Here is an 11348-nt window from a genome sequence, read left to right as displayed (position 1 = left end):
AAATACCCTATCAGTTTGGCATGAGGCCCATTCTTTTTTGAAAGAGACAATATCTATCTCTTCCTTCTCACCAATATGGGGCAATAACTATTTTATACCTGGAAGAAATGACATGGGGTTTAAAAACTTGCAGTTGAAAGGATTATGTATGGTAAAAAAAATATATGAAGGAGGTACACTCATGACCTTCCAGCAGTTAGTTATAAAATATGATCTTCCACAAAAACATTTTTTTAAATACCTTCAAATTAGAAGTTATATATATTCAAGAATTAAAACCTATTCGGAACCCCAACTCTCTATATTAGAACAAATTACTTTAAATCACATGAACAATAGAGGAATGGTGTCCTTGTTTTATAAGACATTACTGGCTGGACTAAAAGAAGGCTCCCAATCATATCTTTCAGCATGGAAAAGAGATTTACAGGTGGATATCACTGTTGAGGAATGGGAGCGTGCCTGTCTTTCGGCTCAAACCCAATCTATCAATACTAGGTGTAGAATACTACAATACAAATGGATGATGAGGACATATATTACCCCTGTTAAACCACATAGGATTAATTCTAACATTCCGGATACGTGTACAAAATGCAAGGATGAAACGGGGGATGAAAGGAGGTTCTTGGTGTGGTTTGTGAAATGACCGGTGAAAATATTCCTATGGAACCAAAGCTGTGTTTATTGCAGTGAATTCAGTTACACTTTATTTTTACCTGGACATGACTGATTAATTGAATAAATAACATGAACTGCAGCAATAACAGTGTTTTAACATAATGATGAACTACACAGACAGATGATTCTGTGTGAAGATGTATGACAGCAAAATATGGATAAAACACATCAAAGAGACAAATGTTGTATTCTGATGTAGACAAATAAAGTACTACAACACAATTCACATTTGATCATTAAAGAAAATCAAATGCACAGTACCTTGAGTGAATCCAGACTGGATGAAGGACGTCAACACTACAAGCAGAAGAAACACAGATATGAAACATTTCCATTCATTCAACAATCAAATCACACACTGAAATGTCTAAAGTAAATGTAATGTACACTTTATGTATAAAAGACTTACACATGCAAACACATTACAAGTAAATATTAAAGTTAATGTGGTTAATGTTTCACACCACTGATTCTTCACTGGAACAAAACAAACTATAGAAGTCCAAACCACATTAGCTCAAAGTGTTTGAGAAACACACACCCTCACTTCCTGTTTGACGCTGACAAGTCGACTTAATTGTGACTTTATAGTGGCCAAAACAATTTGAACACTTAGAGTGTTTTCAGAAAATATTTTAAATGAACCAAACCTAGTTTAGTTAAAGTCTGCATGAACCAGAAGTTGCTACTGACTTTATTTCAGAATAGTGACGTATTTACAACTGAAACAGAATATTGAATATAGGGCTGGTTTTATTTTAGTGCTCCTCCTCTCTGTCTCTCACTCATGACAACAGAACAGTTTGAAGACTGTAAAGGATGTTCAGCACAATCTGTCAAACTGACGTCATCAGAGAAGGAATGACATTACAGAGCAGAAGAAAATGTTCAGATTTGGATTAAAAGATTAAAAGATTTTTTTTTTTTTTTTTTTTTTTTTTAACTTAACTTGCACAGATTAATTGTTCACCTCAATGTAATGTGTTAACTAAGTAAATAAAATAAAATAATAAAAAAATGTGCTAAAAAAAATAAATTAAAAATAAATAAAGTCAATTTTGATTTCATTAGGACATTAAAGTGAACCAAAAAGGAAACTAGCTGTGAATGACCTCAGTGCTTTTGATGTTTGCAATGTAAATGGAACCAAGTTAAAACAAGTGGCATTTAAGAAATGTGGCACAAGCACAGTTTACAAAACATTTCACAAAACATTAAGTCATGAAACAAAAATGAAACAAAAATGTTGTTGAACAGCAAAGACACTTTCTGATTGTCAATCATTAGTGGAACATGTTTATATGTTAATGTGATGAACTACAGCTGTGCTTTTTCTGCAAAGAACGTGAGAACAGACTTCACACATGCGCTAAAAATGACACTGAGACAAACTGGATAAAAATAATTGAAAAAGTGTCTCAGAAAACAGAAGTTAGTTCAGAGAAAAGCTTGAGCATCATTTGTTGGTGGATGTCACTTATATTTGATATATTGTGATTAATGCAATGACATTTAGACATTGGTAAGTGTGACTGTCATAGTGCCGCTACAACCACTGCCACCTTGGATCTTAAAACTGCTGCCACCAGAGTTTGGTTGGCTAGTTTCTGTACCGTTTGACTGAAATTGTAACGTGTACTTTTGCCGTAGGGCCTGAGACGAGAACGAAAGAGTGGAATGCAAAGTAAATCATTAAAGTCCCAGTGCTTTTATTCATGACAGCTGTCTCGTCACTCGTGCTCCAACCACATTTCAAAATAAACAAAAATAAGTCAACAAAATTTCCAAAATAAACTATACAAAACATAAAAAGAAAACATGCTGAGAGCAGCAAAATAAGGCCTAGGCACTATAAAATACAAGGCCTTGGGCCTCCCGTGGCCCGACCAGCCTCTACACCCAGAAACCCTCCCCTATATATTCAACCTTTGCAGCGTACAAACCATTAACAGGGGTATTATGACAGATGACAGATAACAGTTCAACAACAGTATTAAAACACATTCAAACCACACATTCTGATAATCAAGGCTAGAATATAATCATCAAAATGCTTGCCCAATTAAATCATAAACAAACAAAAAAAAAATAAAATCAATAAACAATATGACCCTGTAACTGATGTTCACATGATGATAAACCAGTTCATCATCACAGTGATTTAAGCATCCAAACTATTTTAAAAATGTATTTATCATTCATGTATTTATTATTATTATTATTATTATTTTATTTATTTTGGTCAGTTTTTTTTGAGTCTCTAATGGAGAATCTATTTAAAGATACAATATCATACAACACCAAACCTGGTATTAACACAAATATACTCTGATTTAATTGAACTACCTAAAATAAGAAGAACTAGCAAAAGCACATGTCCACAGGGCCTCCATCTTTCACAAAATAAGAGCACAGATAAACAGATGAGATCTGAAACTCTGTATCTGATCCACACGTAACATATCATCACATTGAATCAATAAACAATACAATAAACACTGAAACCCTCCTACACACAGCACATCATTTATCTTCAGCTGAATACTGTATTAAAAACAGAATAACAAAACAGAAGATAGTGTAGAATATAATGAAATACTCACAGAGTATGAGAGGCAGTGCACTGGACCCCATACTGACACATTAATAGACTGTTTTAACAGTGCTGTGTGCACTAAATCAGACACTTCCTGAGTTTCACAGTTTAAGAAGAGATGAGGGAGGAGACAAAACTCTACACAGAAATACATGAAGAAACAGGAAGAAAAAGACATCCATTAAAGATATTTAGTCTTTTCGTGCATGCAAGTTACTAGAAAAGACAGAGAATGTCTGCAGTAGTTGTTCTCACACTGCATTATTTTCTTCATTCATGCTACCAGAGCCGCACACATTACAAACAGACCAGTTATAAAGTAAAACCATGAGGTGAATCCTAATGTAGGCCTACTTATGTAATTCCTGCTCTTATTTGAGTTATTCTCTCGTCTACAATTGCAGCGGCCCGGTTAATGACAACTAAACTGCTTTTACACAATGATTGATATAAAGAACAAGTAATACATTGTCTCTGTCATTAAATTCTGGCAATATCTGCACAATCACTTTGTTGTCATAGAAGTATTATTGCATCACCATATTTCACATGTAAGACTTTGCAACAACAATAACCCAAAATCAAAACCCAGTGTGATTTATAGAAATATATGAAGAAAAAAAAAACAAAACTAAATTAAGTTTAAGATATTTCACTTCTCTTTTGGTACATTCATACAATCAGAGACAAAATATAAACACCAACACATGTATAAATGACTTTTTTAAATTGCATATTGTCACACACAAGTAACACATACAGTCTATAAAATGATTTTGATTCAGATTGGATGGAGTGAAGATTCACCACAACAACATTTAAAATGTTTATTTCTTCTGTAAAAGGTTACATGACAGCACTTACTTCTTAGACCAGGAGACTCGGGTGTATCTTCAGCAGGATTCTTTATTGAGAATGTGCTGTTTGACGCTGCAGTCATTTATTTAGAGAGCAGTGCTTACAGGTCAAGACAAAGCAACCTTAAACAAAGTATGCAAAGGATGTTATTAGGAGTCTGACCAGTTTTTCATGCCCCAATCTAAACAACATAACTGTACCATACAGATACTTCATAGAGTTAAAAAGAAGTCCACACCATAAGTAGTTCTGGTCATAAACACTTGCCACAACTTCAAAGACTGGAGCAGGGCCACCAAAAACCATCAAAAGGTGATCGTCTCAGATACTGCGCTTGTTGAACTATCAATATGGAGAACAAGAACTGGCAGAAGCCTCTCTCTACACATTTTGTTTCACCAGTTGGTGCTATTGTTGCTTTACTGTCAAATAAAATATAAGAAAACAGAGACTCTAAAGTTTGACATTAGACAGGGTTTCTGAGAAGTGGAAGTAAATGAAAATGACATGCACATGTTGCTGTGAATCTTTTGCTCTTGTGGTCGTATTTTGAGGTTTATGAAACTAAAGAAGCAGAATAAGAATAACTATCTCCCCCACTCTTGTTAAAACCAGAGAGCAGAAACAGAGCAGAAGTCAAACCACGACCATCAGCTCAACTCTTTTATTAGGCCTCTTAACACTTCTGTCATTTTCTCACTACAAACAAATAACAATGTGTCCTTAGTGATGAGCTGAAAGAAGCCAGTGCAACAAGTAAAATGTGTTATTGCTGTAACTCTAAATGTTCATTTTCTACCTATGGCCTCAGAAAAATGAGGCCCACTATATAGAAACAACCCACAAAATGCTGTGACTTCCATTACAAGGTACATCTACAACCAAACCACATCACTGAGAGAAGCGTCTGCAGAACTTGCTTTGACTGTGAACTTTGATGCTATGATTATATTAGGGATGTTTCTGTTTTTATGATTATCAAATCTCTGCAAACATAAACAAATTATAATAAAGTATGCATCTTTTACTCTTAGATTTACTTTTGAGAATTTGATGTCTTGCATTGATTATCTCTGAATTGAACATATTTACCTGACTGATAATACATTGTTACATTTGAATTGATCCTGTTTACTCTGGAATGATTGACTCCAGTAGATCATGTTGTAACCTTGTTAACTCATATCTGCACCTGGTTAGTAACGGGCTAAAGTCAAGTTAAGATGGAGCATGGGGTACGCCAAATGTGATTTTACAGATCTGGCTAACACTTGCCGTTAGTTCAGTACGTCTACTGTGAAGGCCAAAAGGGAATTTCCATTTAGGTCAACTGGATGTTGTTCGACCAACCTAAATTTGGGTGGGTAATATTTCCCAAGCAAACATGGGAAACCATGGCATGACTCAGTTGGGTTACCTATATTAAGGGTATGTTAAGAGTTAGAAGTTGGTTAGGATAATAAGTGCATTCAATTAAACAACTACATATTTCTTTAAAAAATAATAACATACATAATTGAATAGCAAACGCTATTAAATAGTATGAGAAGCTATATATATATATAATAAATAAATAAAATAATACAAAAAATCTATAGAGTCCTAAAAATATGTTCCTGCAGCCTCCGGTTGTGCAGGAACACCATTCTCCGCCTAATGGTCTGGCCTAAATATACAAATGAGACGACACCCCCACCCACGCCCAGTCACTCTGGGCCATCAATTCCAGACGCCCAGATCAACCTGACCATCTTTCTGTCCCCTTACCTTTTCATCCTCTTTCTCCTCCTCTCTAACATTCTGAGCAATAAACTATTCATTAACATATTTGGTTGAGGTGTGGTCCTTGCTCATGAATGTAATATTTGAACAGAATATGAGTGGTGTGCTCGGATTAGACGTAAAGGGTGACCTTTAGTAGAACCGCCCATGATTGTGGTTTTACCTAGGTCCTTTAGTGAAATATATATCCGGGCTGATCTACGAGGAGACCCGAGGTGTGTGAGGAGCGTCTCGCTGCAGCCTGCGGTGGGCATGTTTTTTTGTTTGTTTTTTTTTTTCTCCTCTCAATATGCATTCTTGTCTTTTTTTTTTTTTTTTTTTTTTTATTGAGTCACTCAAATTCTGAATTTTACAGTAGCCAGGAGATAAACACAAAGAAAAGGAGATACAAAATTACATTGAACTGAATTAGGGAAAAAAAAAAAAAATAATAATAATAATAAAAAAAAAAAATAATGATAATAAAATAAATATATATAAAAAAATAAAATAAAGAAAAGAAAATTACATTAAAAATATGAAAATGTTTACATATATTAATACATTTAACAGCTTTCTTGTCTGTCAGACTACAAATAGATTTTAGGTATTGCCCAACTTCTGATTTCAAAATGAGAAACAATGGCCTATAATCGCCATACTTGCATTTATGTATACTAAACTTTGCCAGCAAAAGTAACAGATTAATCAAATAATATTCCTTCTGGAATGACGTAAGTGAAAATACCAAACAGAACATTTTCAAACAAAGTTGAAAGCTGGGCATGATATGATCTTTAACAAGCCTGCGGTGGACATCCAACCCGGCCCACATCCAAGTGCGACGTCACAAGCCAAATACTTGCCCGTGTCCAAATACGTCATATTCATTCATTTTGAAACAGGAAGGAGCATGAATAAGAAGATAATTCGTATTGTTTGCTAACCGCTAAAAAAGAAGTTGTTGTTTGCTGTGTGGATAAGTAAAAAATATATATTTGGTCTTTACCATAACTAAAAACACTGACAGCTTTTAAGAATGTGTGCGTCGTTGTGTTCATGTACATAAACAACAATTTGGCACGCTTAGCATGTGTTTTAAACTTCACACAAACATGTTATTACTAAGCTGTATAAAAAAAACTGCACGTTCATTCACCATCCATTTTATGTCGTCGTACGAACTATGAATCAGTGCACTTTGTCTGTGTGTATACATAAGTGTGTGTGTGTACTTGTTTTTGCTACATTGTGGGGACCAAATGTCCCCACAAGGATAGTAAAACCTGAAATTTTTGACATTGTGGGGACCGCCTTGTGGTCCCCATGGGTACAAAAGCTTATAAATCATACGGAATGAGATTTTTTGAGAAAGTAAAAATGCAGAAAGTTTTCTGTAAGGGTTAGGTTTAGGGGTAGGGTTAGGATAAGGGGATAGAAAATACAGCGTGGAGAGTATACAAACCATTGCGCCTATGGAGAGTCCCCACAAAGATAATAAACCAGACTGTGTCTGTGTGTATACACACAAATACATACATACATGTGTGAATAGATATATAGTGCACTATCTATTCTATCTATCTACGTCTTATGACATAAAGTGAATGCTGAATCAATGTGCAATTTTTTTTTTTTTTTTTTTTTTTTATATACCCTGACCCCCATACAATACAGTCATCTCACCCACTCAGACACACACACACTTCATCCCCCTCACACATATATACTTACCTGGCCCCCCACACAAAACACTCACATACATATGACATCTTTAATGATAAACACTGATCACAGTACCCATGCACAGTAAATTAGATGAGTAACCGCATCATTTCACTACGTCTTGCTGGATAATTCTGTGTATGTCACAAATTATCTTTGTATTCTTCTATATTAATGGAAAGATCACATAATGTTTGTCAATGTTTTTGTGCATTCTACACATTTTCAGTCCAAGCCTGATGCAGGGCAGTTCTGCCGGGTTGAGGGGTCCCTGCTGCAGTTTTACCAGTAAAAATGACTCATTACAATTTACTTGGAGGACCAGATAAACCGTGCAGTGGTGCATGAAGGTATGGTGAGAGCATTTCTCTAGATATTGATATAGATAAATAAATATATAAATCATACATATGTTTGTATGTAGAATGATGAGGTTGCCTAAATTCTGAGGTAAATACTTTTTTAGTGGACACATATACCTTCTCTGGAAACAGAGTCGCATCAAAGCAAGATGAAGCAAGAGATGTCTTTTTTTTATTCATCTTTGAGTATCTGAAGGAGCTGGACACATTCATATCAAATTGTCTTGATGAACAAGGCCTCATGTCATGTTCTGTGAATAATCTTTCAGAACAAGGAATCTCTCTGTGTAGCCTATGTATGTAGGTATGTGTACTGCATAACAGTATAACTGTATATAACTGTATGTATAACAAACTGTTTGTCTGATCATTCAACTGTTCAGACATGATATTTGGAACATATATTTTGTTAAACAATCAGTCAAAAGTTTTTGAACAGTAAGATTTTTAATGTTTTTTTTTGTTGTTGTTTGTTTGTTGATTAATTTGATCCAAAGTATAGCAAAAACAGTAACATTTTAAAATATTTTTACTATTTAAAATAACTTTTGAAACAGTTTTCTATATTTCTATTAAAATGTAATCCTTCAGAAATCATATATATTCTAATTTGCTGCTCAATATTATTATTGTTATTATTATTACTATTATTATTAACTTGATTTTTTCAGGGTTCTTTGATTAATAGAAAGTTCAGAAGAACAGCATTTATCTGAAATAGAAATGTCTTTATCATCACTTTTGTTCAATCTAAAGCATCCTTGCTAAATAAAAGTATTAATTTCTATAATCTATTAATTCTATAATAATGTATATATACACGCACACTGACTTCAAGCTTTTGAATGGTATAGTGTATATGTTACAAAAGCCTTATTATTTCAGATAAATGCTGATCTTTGGATCTTTCTATTCATCAAAGAATCCAGAAAAAATTTACTCAACTGCTTTAAATATTGATGATAACCAGAAATGTTTCTTGAGCAGCAAATCAGCATATTAGAATGATTTCTGAAGGATCAAGTGACAAAAGACTGTAATTATGTAATGAAGCTGAAAATTTAGCTTTGATCACAGAAATATATTACACTTTAAAATATATTCAAACAGAAGCTTAAATTTAGTGTTATTGTGGATCAAATAAATGCAGGCTTAGTGAGCAGAAGACTCTTAAACAAAAAACAAAAAAAAAAAACAAATCTAAAAATCTTACTGTTCAAAAACTTTTGGCTGGTAGTGTATATTTTTGTGACATTTTAAATTGAATTATTAATGTAAAATAATAAATATAAAATGCCCAAATAAGTAATGTATGTCTTTTTATTCATCTTTAAGTATGTGGAGGACCTGGACAAATTTCATATCAAGTTGTGATGAACAAGACCTGATGGTCAGTGTCATGTTTAAACTATCAAAGCAATCAACCTCTGTTTAGCCTATGTATGTGTAGCCTACTGCATATGGAGAACTGTTGATTTAAATGTCATTTAAATGTTAACACTTTATGATAAGTGGAACACTTTAAAAAAAAAATAATAATAATAACTGACAATTATACAATACCAACTTTTACAATAATTTTACATACTTTTACAATACCAAAATCGAACTGTCCCCTTTAAACATTACATTACATTTAAAATTCGCCTAAAATCGATCGTAATAAATGTGAATTTTTCTTATTACATAAATGAACAAGGTAAAGTTTAAAGGTTTTTATGAACAATTAGCCTAATGTAGTCAATGCAAGCGTATTACAGGCTGTCATGATGACGAAATCAGCTCTGTATATCAGACACATATAAATATATTAGATTTAAGCTGTGCCATTTTAGCCTAGACATCCTTTTTAGTTATTGCAGTCCTTGTACAAACGTAATAAGTTCGCAGTTAACCAACGTTTTGAGTATAATATGTTAATATATATATATATACCAAACAAAAAAAATGCGGGAAATCAAACAAAGGAACTGAAAGGGATGGTGGATGGTAATCGTCAAGCATGAGGCGATGGGAGGGATTACATTTTCAAGCCTCTGATTGGCTTTACTGTGGCCAATGAAATCATTCTGTGGGTTGGTGCATGGAGATACAGCAATCACAGACTGCCGTTTTCCCTTTTAAAATTAGCATAGGGCAGTACATAAAAGCCAATGTACTCTAAACCAAGGGCGTCGTTAGGGCTAATCGAGCCGAAAATGTTTTTGTATGGCCCTATGATTTGGCACAGAAGTTCGAATTAATTAATCAATAGTTCGTCATTAAACGAACGCGTTATGACGCGATATGGACTAGTATCCGTAAATAATATGCCGCAAAAGACTATTTAAATATGAATCCTGCATGTTCTGCGTGTCTTTTTATAAATGTCTTTTTATCGTTTTCTACACATGTAATACTGACACGTGTCACATTTCAGCGTCTGCCGTTTCACTAAATGAGGGCATAAATCTAGGGTCTACATTTTAATATTAAAAACAATATTAATAGTATAGTTATTAGCTAAAATTGTTTTATTTAATTTTATAAATGAGTCAATTTATACAATGTCTAAAATGTTATAAATAAGTCCGGGCTTCGGGACAATTTTCAGGTCATAGTTCAGACGCGGCCAGGCTTCGGGCCTGTTTTAGGCTTATCCTTATTTTTATATTTTATACATACACCAATTATGGTGATGAAAACAAATTTCTGCGCTGGTGGAAACAACACGAGACTTTACTTTCGCTTTCACTTTCGAGACCGACTCCGAAAGTGTTTAGTGTCTCCGCCAGCAGCAGCAAATTAGCGCAGCTGGAAGAGATCCGCTTTCAAGCGCACGCAATGGGCTGAAACGTCCCACACAGCTCCGGCAAACGTAATTATCCTTATAACGTGGTAGTTAGGAAGTTTAGTGGCTAAACGCAGCTAAATGCGGCTAAAGTAAACAAGACCGTCTTTCCACAGAGAGAAGAGAGGGGCGGGGTGAGCAGAGCTCATTTGCATTTAAAGGAACAACCCCTTAGAATGAGATGATTTTTGTAGAGCTCATTCTGACAAGGTAAAAAGGGTGTTGTTTTACAAAACCATTGAGAATTTTTAATCAAAGTACATTAGAGACTTTTCATTAAGACCCTAAAGAATCATATCAACTTGTGGAAATTGGGCATCCGATGACCCCTTTAATGCCCCCGGACCCACCTAGAAGGATCCAGGTTCAACCACTTGTGTCTAACAAAATCTTATGTGAGCATGATGTGAGCTCCCACCCACTACCACTAGCCCCTGATGTTTTGGCACCAGCCCCGGATGTTTTAAAATCCTAGAAACACCCTGCTCTAAACAACAAAAATTATTCAATTCTCAGAAGTTGTAAACGGGTAATC

General features: G+C 34.4%; 1 long non-coding RNA gene across 1 annotated transcript; it reads right to left on the bottom strand.

Moving 5' to 3' along the window:
• Positions 1 to 730: 730 nt before the first annotated feature.
• On the bottom strand, positions 731 to 4260 carry LOC127161536 (uncharacterized). Its single transcript, XR_007827079.1, has 3 exons — positions 4142 to 4260; positions 3285 to 3415; positions 731 to 978 (listed from the first exon to the last, which is right to left on the bottom strand). It is a non-coding gene; the product is annotated as an uncharacterized LOC127161536 (long non-coding RNA).
• Between the last annotated feature and the right edge of the window lie 7088 nt (positions 4261 to 11348).

Source organism: Labeo rohita, unplaced genomic scaffold (genome assembly GCF_022985175.1).
Source record: "Labeo rohita strain BAU-BD-2019 unplaced genomic scaffold, IGBB_LRoh.1.0 scaffold_662, whole genome shotgun sequence".
Lineage (NCBI taxonomy): Eukaryota > Metazoa > Chordata > Actinopteri > Cypriniformes > Cyprinidae > Labeo > Labeo rohita.
Note: the sequence above shows the minus strand (reverse complement) of the source record. Positions and strands in the feature narration are given on the sequence as shown.